This window comes from Musca autumnalis, unplaced genomic scaffold (assembly GCF_047663935.1).
Source record: "Musca autumnalis isolate F117 unplaced genomic scaffold, ASM4766393v1 scaffold_5, whole genome shotgun sequence".
Taxonomy (NCBI): domain Eukaryota; kingdom Metazoa; phylum Arthropoda; class Insecta; order Diptera; family Muscidae; genus Musca; species Musca autumnalis.
This window is the reverse complement of record NW_027412088.1, coordinates 169,428,776-169,444,604: the sequence shown is the minus strand read 5'-3', so window position 1 is coordinate 169,444,604 and position 15,829 is coordinate 169,428,776. Positions and strand designations below refer to the sequence as shown.

At 35.7% G+C, this 15,829-nt stretch overlaps 1 protein-coding gene across 1 annotated transcript in view; it reads right to left on the bottom strand.

Moving 5' to 3' along the window:
- Positions 1-15,829, bottom strand: part of blo (bloated) — a 445,168-nt gene that overhangs the window by 423,980 nt on the left and 5,359 nt on the right. Inside the window, exon 2 of the mRNA XM_073955435.1 lies at positions 9,533-10,487. The gene's annotated coding sequence lies outside the window, so the exon portion shown is untranslated. The remainder of the gene's footprint in view (positions 1-9,532; positions 10,488-15,829) is intronic.

Below are 15,829 nucleotides of genomic sequence, written 5' to 3'. Positions count from 1 at the left end.
GGATCAATAGAAGCACCCTCTCTTCCAGAAAGGATCAATAGAAGCACCCGTTCTTCCAGAAAGGGTCAATAAAAGCAGCCGTTCTTCCAGAAAGGGTCAATAAAAGCAGCCCTTTTTCCAGAAAGGGTCAATAGAAGCACCCTCTTTTCCAGAAAGGATCAATAGAAGCAGCCTTTCTTCTAGAAAGGGCCAATAGAAGCACCCTTCCTTCCAGAAAAGGCCAATAGAAGCACCCTTCCTTCCAGAAAAGGTTAATAGAAGCACCCTTTCTTCCAGAAAGGATCAATAGAAGCAGCCTTTCTTCTAGAAAGGGCCAATAGAAGCACCCTTCCTTCCAGAAAAGGTTAATAAAAGCACCCTTTCTTCCAGAAATTATCAATTGAAGCACCCTCTCTTCCAGAAAGGATCAATAGAAGCACCCGTTCTTCTAGAAAGGGTCAATAGAAGCAGCCCTTCTTCCAGGACGGGTCAATAGAAGCACCCTCTCTTCGAGAAAAAGTCAATAGAAGCACCCTCTCTTCCAGAAAGGGTCAATAGAAGCACCCTTTCCTCCTAAAAGGGTCAATAGAAGCACCCTCTCTTCCAGAAAGGGTCAATAGAAGCACACGTTCCTCCAGAAAGTGTCAACAGAAGCACCTTTTCTTCCGGAAAGGGTCGTTAGGAACACCCTCTCTTCCAGAAAGGGTCAATAGAAGCACACTTTCTTCCAGAAGGGGTCAATAGAACCACCCTTCCTTCCAGAAAAGGTCAATAGAAGCACCCTTTCTTCCAGAAAGAGTCAATAGAAGCACCTTTCCTTCCAGAAAAGGTCAATTGAACCACCCTTTCTTTCAGAAAGGGTCAATAAAAGCACTTTTTTCCGATTTCCCACTTTTACTCTACTTTACAAATCTATTCTAATCTTTTCGTTTTCGGTATAAAGTGTCTTCGGCAAAATTTCTTGTGGCACTCTGAGGAAATGCACAAAATGCTATTGAGTCTCATTAAATGGGTATTTTTGATCCATTGTAGCGACTTCATATATTTTACAAAAATATTTGCCTTTTTTTGATTCGATTATTAATTCTTCCACAATACTCGATATTTGGATAATAGTTCAAAGAAAGAACTATTCCACATTCGACTGTAATTTTTTGCCGTTGATTTCCCAACCAATTGTCATAATATTTCATACTTTTAGTTTTGAAATTAAATGAAAAAACGTTTGATTTTTTAAGGCACCCTAACATACATAATTTAATATATAATAATAAAATATATTTAACCATTTGACCCTATCCGATAGGTATCTAAATGGTTAGGTTCATTTTAGCCTTTATTTGGCAATATTATTATTTATTCGCTAAATTGTGGGTGTGCGTTTTTTATGATAAATGGTAGCAATACAAAACATATTTAATTAATTTTTATTATAAACAATTTATTGTAAACATTTAACTCGACATTTGGGTCAAAGTCAATATTTTGTTAGTAATTAATTGCAAAAAGAGGTGGTGATAATAAACATTTTAAATATATGTTTTTTGTTTCTTTTTTTGTGGCAAATAGCAAAGCCGACTTTAACAGTTAGCAAAAAAACTTTTTTATAGCAATAGACAAATTGTCAATAATGTCATGTTGATTGATTAGGAAGGACATTTATGGTCATACGCATTTTGATGGTCTTAGTAAACAGAAAGTTGCAACAAAAATTGAAAAAGAATCCATAAATTGGCAGATGATTGAAAGTAACTGATGGCTGGCTATGTTTTCCCGAATGGACAAGGCAGATTTTTTTAAAAGTGGATGAAATGTAGCCTATATTACGCTAAATGGTATTTTTGTCACCCTTGAAAATGTGAGCTGTACTTAGTAAGTACTACTTACCCCTGCACTATAGTGGCGCCCAATTAATATTTGTATATGTCGAGTTTCAAAACACTTTGCTAAGTATTTGAAATGATGCAATAAAAAATTATAAACAAACAAACCTAAATTTCATCAATTTATAATTGTGGTCTTTTAAATCGATTTGATATCGATTTTTGTGTCAAACGGAAGTTATAAAAAAATTAACATTGATTCCGTGAAACTATACAAATTTCACTGAATAAAATTGAACGTATATATAAAAGTTTTTATAATTTCCGTTTGACACACAAATCGATATCAAAGCAAAGACATATAAAACGTGTTGGCCAAATAAAATTGAAATCAATTTTAAAATATAGTCTTCTTCTTATAGAAAACTTCAAGGTATTCTCGTAGAGGACCACAAGTTCTTCTTATAGAAGACCACAAATTCACCAACGTCTTTGTATAGATGATCACAAATTTACCAACGTCTTCGTATAGAAGACCATCAAATCTTCTAAGAGAAGTATTTTTATAGTGGTCCACAACGCCCAAAATATAAAAGACTAACACACCATCTTGTGGAAGACTACAATCCTATCACACCACAATGTATTTTTAAAGAAAAAATATTTTTTTAATTTTTTCGAGTTTAGTTAAGTTAAACCTAAAAATTTACATAAATAGCTGTATTATGTATGACCATAACAAATCCAGTAAGGATAAAGCTATTTATGTAAATTTCTAGGGTTAATTCCGTATATGGCACCAAAGCAGGAGTTATTTTGGACCACGCCAAATCGTGTATGTGAAATCCCATATGACACTTATATTTGCACTGTACCATAGCCGTAGACCTCCCTTGTATTTTCCCATACAATATAAGCAACCAGTGGCTTATCCTAACTACGTAATTTAAGTTAAAATTACTAAAAATGTGCAATTTTACAACTTCCGATCTGGGTTTTCTATATTTTTCAAATATATATTCACCACAAATATTTCAAAAGCTGTTTGAATGGAGCGCACGACACCTTCCGTATGAATTCATAACAAAAACCATCATTAAAATATTTACAGTGTCCTATCACAACGATAATCTGGATAAAATTTGTAAAATATGGCCCTAAACCCTTTATCAAAAACAAGGGCTGCTAAGAATGTTATATGTTATGGTTACAGATTTCTTTTATTCAGAGACTCATTGTGAAATTTGATGTGGAACATTTCTTCTTCTTACCATATCCCCAAAAAGTGAAGGATTTTGTTAGATTTTGATTCAGTATTGAATTATGTAAAATTATCAGTCCAAAATTAAAACAAATAATTTCATTCTAAAATATATAAATTTGTTATCTAATTTTCTAAAGAAAATAGTATACCGAGATATATGGTTTATTCTGAAACTCATAGTTAAATTTTGTGTAGAATTTTTCTTCTTTTAACACTTTTCACCAAGAACCAAGTTTTATATTACTTTCATGTATCAACTCGAATAAAGAAGGAAAAAAAATTTCATCAAAAAAATTGGTAAATATTTTCATGTTTTTTCAGCAAAATTGATACTGATATTTTCATGATATATAATATCAATAGACATTTCAATTCTTTGGCGATCCATAGTGAAATTTGACGAAGAACATTTTTGTCTTTGACGTTATCTCTCTAAAATTATGTTTTGTGGGACAATTTTGAATAAACTCAGATAAGGTCCGACTTTAACCCTTAAACGTGTTTTTCATTTTTAGAGGTTCCTGGCAATTAGATAAGATTTTGTGTATCCTGAGACCCATAGTAAAATTTAATGGCGGAAAATTTTGTAGAATATTTGGATTTGATATGATCACATTTTAAAAGAGTTTTTGAAAGATTTTCGAAAAAAGGACCAAAAGACCCTATTGATGAACCACATGAGGGTTAAAATGTTTAACAAAAATATTTCCCACATCCTCCTGTGTAAAGTTGCCAGAGATACTATGTACCTAAAATACAAGGATTCCAAGATATCTTAACTCGAATATTTCGAAAAAGCTAGAAATGGGCGGAACTTGCCCCACCTAATTTGGTTACTTTCCGATATAAACTTTAAAAACGCCGATACACGTGTCTCATATTTTTAGCTCTACTTTCATAATCTACTCAGTTTTTCTTTTAATTTTTTTTGTTGTCGCACAGTGTTATTATGATAATTTATTGTCTGTTTACGGGACAAGGGAGACTTCTCTCCCTTGTCCCGTATGGGATGTTGTGGAACAATGTTTTTTTTTTTTGTTATTGTCTGTTTCTCTAAGACGATTCGAATTAAAATTCGTTCGAATTACAACCGAACTCCGGTTGTTATAGAAAATGCTTGTTTAATTGGAAACAAAAATGAACAAGTAAAAAAGTGTCAGTCGGCTTTGCCGACAGATAAATACCCTCAGCCAATGTGAAGTGAAACTATCACCTACAGACAGATCGAATGTATTTAAGGTCTCTTCAGAATTTTGTTGCCCTTTTTGGACATTTGAACTTGCCGACAAAAATGTGGATTAGGAATTAACTGCACTAAGATACAAATGTTGAACTTTTGTGGGGGAGGTACCCTTAGGGAGGGTCGATATGGGCCATTTTAAACAAAATTTTGACAAAATATTAGGAGATCCAAAGTTTGGACCAAATTGGTTGCCCCATTCAAGTAATATCGTCCTAGGATTTTAGTGACATTTTTAAATATTGGCCCATGAAACTAAGTTTAGAAATAATATGACGAAGACCAAATGTTGGACCAAATCGGTTGAACAGTTCGAGAGTTCTCGTGCTCTCCGACCGCCACATGTGGTGACATAGGCGGTTTTTACACCTTTCGGTCTTTTTTCCCAAGAAATATAGACTTGCCCCTGAAAAAACTTTTACCGTCGTAATGGAGTTAGAGAAAGCAAATCGCTTCAACAAAAATCAAAGTGATTCGAGAGCAGGTCTTAAAGTGAACTTATCCAAAATTTTGTGTGGAGGTAGCAGAAGGAGTAGACAAATATAGTCCATATTTGAACCTGATATATGTCTGGTAGATATAATAGGATGTGCAGAGTATGGATTACATCGGTCACTCCCTTCAAGAGTTATCGGGCGCACAATTTTTCCGAACATTTTTGAACTTTTGTGAGGGTGGTAGCTGAAGGAGAGGGCCGATATGGTTTATCTTCGAACTTAAACTATGTTTGCACAAAATATTATGAAGGCCAAATTTTGACCGAATTGGCAGATCCGTTCGAGATTTATCTTGCGCTTCAACCACTACACACGGTGTCATACGGTTTTTTTGCAACTTTCACGCTATTTACTCAGGAAGTATGGACTTGCCCCTGATGAAACTTACACCGTCGTATTGAGGGCAGTGAATACAAGTTGCTAAAGCAACAAATCAAAGCGATTCGAGAGATGGACCTAAACTGAACTTTTCCAAAATTTTGTGTGGGAGGTACCCGAAGGAGTGGACCGATTGAGTCCACATTAGAACCTTATCTAAGTCTAGTACACATTTTACGATGGGCAAAGTGTGGACCAAATCGGTTAGTCCCTTCAAGAGTTATCGTGCACACAAATTTTCCGAACATTTTCGACTTTTGTGGGGGAGGTACCGGGAAGAGTGGGCCGATATAGCCCATCTTCGAACTTAAACTAAGGGGTCTAAAACCATTATTTCGATAAGGCACATTTTGCCCGTATGAAAGGGTATATATACCCTTTCTAGCCTAAAGGCTGAGGGTATAAAAATGAGATACATTTCATATAAGGCATGGTGCTCTTGAATCAAATTTAAATGGAAGGTGCTTATACCTGGGAAGTTTTTGCGGATTCTGAAACTACAATGTTCATAGATGAAAAAAATCAAAAAACAAAAAAAAACGCCGGAGCGCTTTTTAAATAAAACGCGATTCAAATTGAAATTTTTAAGGGTTTTGGGGTATTCACAATTTTGCTAGGAAAACGCAACTCCTATCGAAATGGGACTAAAGAAAATGTTGTAGCTATGAAAAATCTCTACAAGACTGACGATTTACCGTTATTGAGATATAGAAGTTCAAATTAGGTCAATGGATTGACTGTATAATCTCCTTATATTACAATCTTATGCACAGTGCACCTTAACTAACTTTAAAGGAAACCCGCTTTCGCCAGGGAAGAATTCTGAAACAGCAATGTTTATAGATGAGAAAAATCCAAAAACAAGAAAACATCGCGATGAAAGTTCCCATTTTTAGTTGTTTTTTAGGTTTTCACGACTTTGCTTGGAAACCGCAAGTCCTATCGAAATGGCATTAAAGAAAATGTTGTAGCAGTGAAAATTTCACATAAGACTGGCTGATTGATATTTTCGTAGATTTAACCATTTTTGAGATATAGAGGTTCAGATCAAACTTTCAGATTTTTTTCTTAGGTCTTCAGGATTTAGCTTGAAAACTGCAAATCCTTTCGAAATGGGATAAAAGAATATGTTGTTGCTGTGAAAATTCTCTACAATAATGTCTTTCGTATTTTTTCCCAAGGTTGTACCATTATTGAGATATATAAGTGTAAGTTGGGAAATTGCAGTCATGACATTGTTTTCTAAGGAGGCGATTCAGTCAATCCATTGTCCTACTTTGAGCTTCTATATCTTAATAACGGTAAAAACTACGAAGATATCATAAAAATCAATCTTATATAGAATTTTCATAGCTACAACATTTTCTTTAGTCTCATTTCGATAGGATTTGCGATTTCCAAGCAAAATCGTGAAAATCTAAAAAAACCTTAAAATGTCAACTTGAATCTCTCCGGCGTTTCTTTTTTGTATTTTGATTTTTCTCATGTCTGAACATTGTAGTTTCAGAATCCGCAAAAACTGTCCAGGTGTAAGCACCTTCCATTTAAATTTAGTTCAAGAGCACTGTGAAGGACAACGCAGCAGAAGAAGACAAAAGATATTCTGGCTTCAAAATATCCAGCAATGGACAGAATTCCGAAATGCAGAAAATTTAATCATTGCAGGTAATTCATTATACCCTACACCACTATGTGGGGAGGGTATTATAAGTTGGTTTTGGCCAAAAAGTTTGTAACGCATCGAAATAATGGTCGTAGACCCATACTTATATATATCAAAATGAATGTCTCGACGAGCTGGGTCGATCTGGCTATGTGTGTCCGTCCGTCAGTCCGTCCGTCCGTCCGTCTGTCCGTCTGTCCATCTAAACCTTGTAATCACGCTACAGGCCGCAATTTTGATCGGATCGTCACGAAATTTTGGATGTTGATGGGGTCCCGGAGGGAAGAAGCCTATTGATTTTGGTGATGGTCGGATAATATTTAGGGGTCGGAAAGGGCAAAAAAACGTAGGTGGATAAAAAGACAACGTTTTTTTCCAAAGCCAATATCTCAGCTTCTATATGGGGTATACCAAAAGCAAAACCTGACAATGAAAGCAGAAAATATCACCTTGCTAATGATGTAAAGTAGGTGCTCGTAGGAGATCAAACAACGAAGATATCGCAATAGTAGCAAATAAAACCCAATTTTCATTTTTGCGATTTTAATTATATTGACAAATATCACAGCTTTGGTTAAAATTTTTCCAAAAGCAAAGCCTGACTATGAAAGTAGAAGATACCGTCTTTACAATGATGCAAACTAGGTCGGCGTAGGTAACCAAATAACGGAGATATCGCAATAGTCGGTAATACATCCCATTTTTCTATTTTTTTGGAAATCACGCTACAGGTCGCAATATTGATCGGATCGTCACGAAAATTTCAGGGTTAATGGGGGTCTTACAGATGAAGAAGCATATTGATTTTGGTGATGGTCGGATAATATTTAGGGGTCGGAATGGGCAAACACTTATTTGGAGAAAAGTCAACATTTTATTTCAAAGCCAATATCTCTGTTTCTTTAAGAGGTATACCAAAAGCAGAACCTGAACATGAAAGTAGAAAATATCACCTTTACAACGGTGTAAAGTAGGTTGTCGTAGGTGGTCAAATAGCAAAGATATGGAAATAGTCAATAATGCATCCAATTTTCAGATTTTTTTGTAATCACGTTACAGTCGCAATTTTGATCAGATGGTCACGAAATTTTGGGGGTTAATGGGGGTCCCAAAAAGAAAGAAGCCTATTGATTTTGATGATGGTCGGATAATATTCAGGGGCCGGAATGGGCAAACACTTATTTGGAGAAAGGTCAACGTTTTATTTCAAAGCCAATATCTCTGTTGCTTTAAGAGGTATATCAAAAGCAAAATCTGGCAGGGAAAGTAGAAAATATCACCTTTACAACGATGTAAATTAGGTTGTCATAGGTGGTCAAATAGCAGAGATACGGCAATAGTCAACGTTTTATTTCAAAGCCAATATCTCTGTTGCTTTAAGAGGTATATCAAAAGCAAAAATCTGGCAGGGAAAGTAGAAAATATCACCTTTACAACGATGTAAAGTAGGTTGTCGTAGCTGCTCAAACAACAGAGTTATCGCAATAGTCGGTAATGCATCCCATTTTCCCGCTACTGATGCGGGTCCCACATAGGAAGAAGCCTATTGATTTTGGTGATAGCCGGATAATATTTAGGGGTCGGAATGGGGAAAAACTCATTTGGAGACAAATTCAAAGTTTTATTCTTTGTGAATATATTGGCTTCTAGTAGGGGTACTCCAACGACAAAGCCTGTCAATGGAAGAAGAAAAGATTACTTTTACATTGGTGTAAAGCAGGTTGGCGAAGGTGCTCAAACAAGGGAGATACCACAATAGTCGGTAATGCATCCAATTCTTCCATTTTTTTGCAATCAAGCTACAAGTCGTAATTTTGATCGGATGGTCACGAAATTTTGGTTGCTTATGGGGGTCCCAGAGACAAAGAGGCATATAATTTTTGGTGGTAGTCGGTTTATATTCCCTAAAAGAAATGTTTACCAGTGAAAAGCTTATGCACAGGGGTAGTGGTGTAGGGTATCACATGGTCGGCCCCGTCCCGACTATAGCCTTTGCTCACTTGTTTTCTCTACTTTATCAAATAACATATAAAAAAGAATTGGTACCTAAAATGTAACATAGTCGCTAATATTCTAATATCGAATATGCAATAAAGAAGATGATACATATATAAATAAAATTATTCTTGGGGATTTAGAATAAACATATATAAGTTTGAGGTCAAGAATCTACAACATACTCGTACTTTGACCAAATGGCAAATTTTAAACAAAATTCCATCTTGTATTTTTCAATATTATCAAAAATATTTCATAAATTTATGCTATAATATTTGTATATATTTTTGATTTCGTGAATATTAATAAAAACAATTTTTTAAAATTCGTTTCGTTTTTGTTATGTTTTCCTTAGGATTGATTAATAGTAATGATGATATTTACAATTCAAATAATTTGGTTTTTAGTACTTTATTTAGTACAACAAAGAAATGGAAATCTATTGTTGATTTTGTGATAAATTGGTGTATTGAAGTAAATGTTCAATGAATTAAAAAAAATTGATGAAAATGTAAGCAACAAAATAAATAAATGGAAAAAAAAAAAACTGTGGGACGTAGCAACCAGTGAATTGGATTAGAATTATTTGTTACTAGCCTTATTAAACTATTTTTTAGTTTATTTTGTACGTCCCCTTATTAGAATTTACACACATACAAATAGCAAAAAAAAAAAACAACTATTACTCACCTTAATAAAATGTTAAGTTTTCTCGTTTTTTGTTGTTTCTATTTAAACAATTGTTGTCATCGTTGTCGCTTAAATGCTGTTTTTCTGGGCCATTTAATACTTTACACAGTACACTTTGCACACACACACACACAGTGACACTTTTACACATGCAATGCTAAAAATGACGTTGATGTTGTTAACTATTTTTTGTATTTTAATTGTTTTTATTTTTCACTTATTTTTTGTTTTTTTTTCTTGATTTTTCACTATTATTTTTGTTGTGTTTTTTTTTCAAAAACCTTCTTATTTTAATTTGGCCAACAAAACCTTATTTAGAAAATTGTATAAAACACTTGACATTAATTTATAAGAATGCACACAGAGACATAGATGGTTATGTTTTTTTTTTTTGCTGTGTTTTATGCACAGTAGCTTTGAATACTATTTTTTGATATTTTTTTGTATTTCGCTAAAGTCTATTGTGAATGCTTTTTAGCCTTTTTTAATGACTTCTTAAGTGTTGACAAGTTGAGCTTTTTTTAATTTTGCAGTTGCTTTATTTAATTGTTGTTTTTTTTTCTTGTTTGGTTTATATGTATTTGGGGTGCTTTTGTAATTTATTTTATAACGTGACAATGAATGATTTCTTTATATTCGTTTCTTTTCTTTTCTTTGTTTTTTATGGTAATTATTTATTTATAATTTTGTTGTATTTTTTATGGCTTTAAAAATTATTTAAAGTTCATTAAATATTTTTTTCTTTTTTAATTTATTTTTATAAATATTTCGTTTCGTAGTTCTTTTTTATTATTTTCACCACTTTCCAATTGTTTTACATTTTAAAACACTTTTCAAGTTTGTTTTAAATTATATGTTTAATTATATTTGTTGTATTATTTGTTTTATATAAATATGTTTACACAATCTTTATGCAGCCTTTCTGTTTTACATACATACATACGTTCCACGATTTCTGAAAATAAAAATTAAAAATTACTTTCCAAAGAACTGAAAAATTAAAAAAACAAGAAAAAATGCATTTTTATCCGCTCCATCATTAAATATTTTGAACTCCAATTGAAATCGCTCGGTATCGTTATATATGGACAATATCCTAAAATTTTATGTTGAGAAATTTTTTTAATACCTACAAAATTCATTAAGGCCTCGATTAATCATATTATATGGGAGCTATACCAAAACATGGACCTACATAGCCCATTTTAAATACCAAAAGTTCTATGGACCTACAATACCTTTGACCAAAATTTTATCCACTTTCATCAGTCCTTTCGGACACTAGCGAGATTACCACAGACGGACGGACATGGCTATGTCGATGTAAAATTTCACGCTAATCACCTCTTGGGATCACAGGAACTTATGTCTTCGTATGTGTTGGTACCCTTGGCTGCATTAGATTATGACTGATCTAATGGAAGCTTAACTACATCACTCCTTTCCACAAAACATACACGGTGCTCTTGAATCAAATTTAAATGGAAGGTGCTTACACCTGGGAAGTTTTTGCGGATTTTGAAACTACGATGTTCATAGATGAGAAAAATCAAAAAACAAAAAAAACGCCGGAGCGCTTTTTGAATAAATCGCGATTCAGTTGACATTTTTAGGGGTTGTTTAGGTTTTTGCGATTTTGCTTGAAAACCGCAAGCCATATCAAAATGGGAATAAAGAAAATGCTGTAGCTATCAAAATTCTCTACAAGATTGACCTTAATGATATTTTCGTAGGTTTTACAATTTTTGAGATATAGAAGTTGAAATTGGGACAATTCAATTCAATTCTGTATCGTCTCTTTATAAAACAATGTCATGACTGCAATTTCCTTAAACTTATATATCTAAAAAATGGTACAACCTAGGAAAATTTACATAAGCGAGTCTTGTAGAGAATTTTCACAGCTATACGATTTTCTCAGGCCCCATGCCGATAAGACTTGCCGTATTCAAGCAAAATCGCGAAACCCTAACAAAAAAACCAAACATGTAAACTGGGCTTCTTTATCTAAAAAATGGTACAGCCTAAGAACAATCCTGTAAAGAATTTTTACAGCTACAACATTTTCTTTAGCTCCATTTCGATTGGACTTGCGGTTTCCAAGCAAAAGCGTGAAAACCTAAAATACATCTAAAATGTGAATTTTGACCGCGATTTATTTAAAAATCCCTACAGCGATTTTTTCTTGTTTTTGGATTTTTCTCATCTATGAACATTGCTGTTTCAGAATTCACAAAATCTTTCCCTGTGTAAGCCGTTTTCATTAAAAGTTAGTTAAGGCGCACCCTTCATGACATTGTTTTATAAGGGGCGAAACAGTCAGTGCATTGTCCCAATTTGAACTTCAATATCTCAAAAATGGTAAAACCTACGAAAATACCGCAAGGGCCAATCTTGTAGAGAATTTTCAGAGCTACAACATTTTCTTCAGTCCCATTTTGATAGGACTTGCGGTTTCTAAGCAAAATAGTGAAAACCTAAACAAGCCCTATAAATGTCAACTTGAATCGCAATTTATTTAAAAAGCGCTCCGACGATTTTTTTTTTTTTGTTTTTTGATTTTTCCAATCTATCAACATTGTAGTTTCAGAATCCGCAAAAACTTCCCAGGTGTAAGCACCTTCCATTTAAATTTGATTCAAGAGCACCGTGCATATAGTACCTCCCACACAAAATTTCGGAAAAGTTTAGTTTAGGAGCTTCTCTAGAATCGCTTTGATTTTTGTTGTTGCAACTTGTAGTCACTGCCCCCCATACGACGCCATAAGTTTCATCAGGGCAAGTCCATACTTCCTGAGAAAATAGCCTGAAAGGTAAAAAACCCTATGCCACACTGTGTAGTTGGTGGAGCGTAAGATAACTTTCGAACGGATCTGCCGATTCCGTCCAAAAATTTGGCCTACGTAATATTGTGTCCAAACTTGATTTAAGTTCGAAGAAAAGCCATATTGGTCCACTCCTTCCGGTACCTCTCCCACAAAAGTTCGAAAATGTTCGGAAAAATTGTGCCACGATAACTCTTGAATGGAGTAAACGATTTGATCCATAATTTGCACATCGTGAAATTTCTACCAGACTTAGATGAGCTTCCAATATGGACTCAATCGGTCCCCTCCTTCGGGTACCTCCCACACAAAATTTCGGAAAAGTTAAGTTTAGGGCCTGCTCTCGAGTCGCTTTGATTTTTGTTGTGGCAACTTGTATTAACTGCCACCCATACGACGCCATAAGTTTCATCTGGGGCAAGTCCATACTTCCTGAGAAAATAGCCTGAAAGGTAAAAAAAAACCCTATGACACCGTGTGTAGTGCTTGGAGCGCAACATAATTCTCGAACGGATCTGCCGATTCCGTCCAAAATTTGGTCTTAGTAATATTTTGTCCGAACATAGTTTAAGTTTGAAGATAAGCCATATCGGTCCACTCCTTCAGGTACCTCCCCCACAAAATTTCGAAAATGTTCGGAAAATTTGTGCGCACGATAACTCTTGAATGGAGTAACCGATTTGGTACATAATTTACACATCTTGAAATTTCTACCAGAATTATATGAGGTTCCAATATGGACTCAATCGGTTCACTCCTTTGGGTACCTCCCACACAAAATTTCGGAAAAGTTCAGTTTAGGACCTGCTCTCGAATCGCTTTGATTTTTGTTGTAGCAACTTGTATTCACTGCCCCCGATACGACGGCATACGTTTCATCAGGAGCAAGTCCATACTACCTGAGAAAATAGCCTGATAGGTAAAAAAAAACCCTATGACACCGTGTGTAGTGGTTGGAGCGCAACATAATTCTCGAACGGATATGCCGATTCCGTCCAAAATTTGGCCTTCGTAATATTGTGTCCAAACTTAGTTTAAGTTCGAAGATAAGCCATATCGGTCCACTCCTTCCGGTACCTCCCCCACAAAAGTTCGGAAATGTTCGGAAAAATTTTGACAAGATAACTCTTGAAGAGAGTGGCCGATTTGGTCCATAATTTGCACATCGTGAAATGTGTACCAGACTTAGATAAGGTTTCAATATGGACTCAATCGGTTCACTTCTTCGGGTACCTCCCACACAAAATTTCGGTAAAATTCAGTTTAGGACCTGCTCTCGAATCGCTTTGATTTTTGTTGTGGCAACTTGTATTCACTGCTCCCCATACGACGCCATAAGTTGCATTAGGGGCAAGTCCAGACTTCCTGAGAAAATAGCCCGAAAGGTAAAAAAACCCTTATGCCACACTGTGTAGTTGTTGGAGCGCAAGATAACTCTCGAACGGATCTGCCGATTCCGTCCAAAATTTGGTCTTAGTAATATTTTGTCCGAACATAGTTTAAGTTTGAAGATAAGCCATATCGGTCCACTCCTTCAGGTACCTCCCCCACAAAATTTCGAAAATGTTCGGAAAATTTGTGCGCACGATAACTCTTAAATGGAGTAACCGATTTGGTCCATAATTTGCACATCGTGAAATTTCTACCAGATATAAATCAGGCTCGACTATGGCCTATATTTGTCCACTCCATCCGGTACCTCCCACACAAAATTTCGGCTAAGTTCACTTTAAGACTACGAATCTCTTTGATTTTTGTTGAAGCAACTTACATTCGCTGCCTCAAATACGAAGGTAAGAATTTTTTCAGTGGCAAGCCCATGCTTCTTGAGAAAACAGCCCGAAGGGTGTAAAAACCCCCTATGGCACCCCTATGGTCTATGTCGGTCCATTCCTTTAAGTAACTCTGCCGCAAAACTTTTTAACTTTAATCCTCATCAACAGTTTTGTCATACATAAGTTTTTTGGGAAAAAAGTGTTTCAATTTACACAGGCTGAGGGTATATCTCTGTCGGCAAAGCAGACTGATACTTTTTTACATCCCTTACGGGACAAGGGAGAGTTCTCTCATATCAATGAGTGCACCCCGATTCATATTAGCTCAATGATATGCGACCTACAGTTTATCGCCGAGTCTGAACGGCGTGTCTAAGACAACACTTTTATAGAGAAAATTTACATGGCTGAAATACTCAGGAAATGTCGCCAACATTACTGAGGGGTATTTTGCCACCGTTGAAAAGTGTTTTGATGTTGTCTGGCGGGGGAATCGAACCCATGACCTTATGTGTGCAAGGCGGTTGTGCATACCATTGCACCACGGTTCCACTATTACCTCGGAAAAAAGTCATGAACGCGTCGGGACAGGAAACCTAGCTCAGCAACAACTGCAAGTACAGTGTGAGTGCAGTACTATGAGACTACCCCCATCATAGCAGAAGAACACCAGTTGGCAAGTCAAGTAAGAGATCGGGACGATGCAGCCCGCTCAATTCGCCAAAAGCCCTACATCGGGCTTTGGGACCGCATGGCACGCTGTATTTCTTTAGCTGTCAAGGTAAATAAATTAAATAAATACGAAAGAACTTATTTGCGTTGTTATAACTGCAGCTTACAGTGTTGTGATAGTTATAAAGTCTTGAGGATGGAACGCACCAGAAGAGGAGGTGGGGCAACTAGCTTTCCAGTTACACCAGTCTGTTCATTACAGACCCCTAACTCCCAGGAGCCTGGTTCTAATAACAGGTACATTGCATATTTGAGGGTAGCAGTCAGATGTGAAACTGCCCAGGTAGAGTTGCCTAAGTATATGCCCAGGCCAACATTAGCTCGCTTTTGGAAGAACATAAATAATTGTTCTTAAGGTACCTAATGGCCATCATGAGTTGTAACATACGATTCTAGGTAATGACCAGAGGGGTATATCACTAGCTGAGCAGATTTATAGCTCAATGTTTTACACGGACAATTATGGCGCCACTAACAGAATTGTTTGAGACTATACTCAGACTCGCAGACAATTCTTCGACAAAGTTCGAAGCGTTATATAATCAATAATATGTATGTGTGGACGCCAGTCGTACGTAGAATTTAGGAACATGAAGTCGAAATTCCGTAGTGTGAAACAAGTAGTTCCCCAATGTGGGGTGATATCTGCAAAACTGTTTAACCTCTACCTTTCCTGTATTCCACCGCCTCAAGACGTCATTGAGATAGTTATTTATGCAGACGATCGTGCAATCTTGGTGTCGGTTATATTCGCTAACCTCAATGCTGAAGCCCTATTTGTTCGATAATAGTACCATTTTATGCTTGAAAATATTCCCTACTAAATTTCCATCCACTCTGTTCACCACATGGACTACGGTAAGGAACCTAGCCGGCAGCACTAAAAGTTGCAGATAAATAAACCTTCGGAAGCACATATAATGCAATTGGTCGGCCTGTGTTAAGCAATCCAACGACAGTATGGT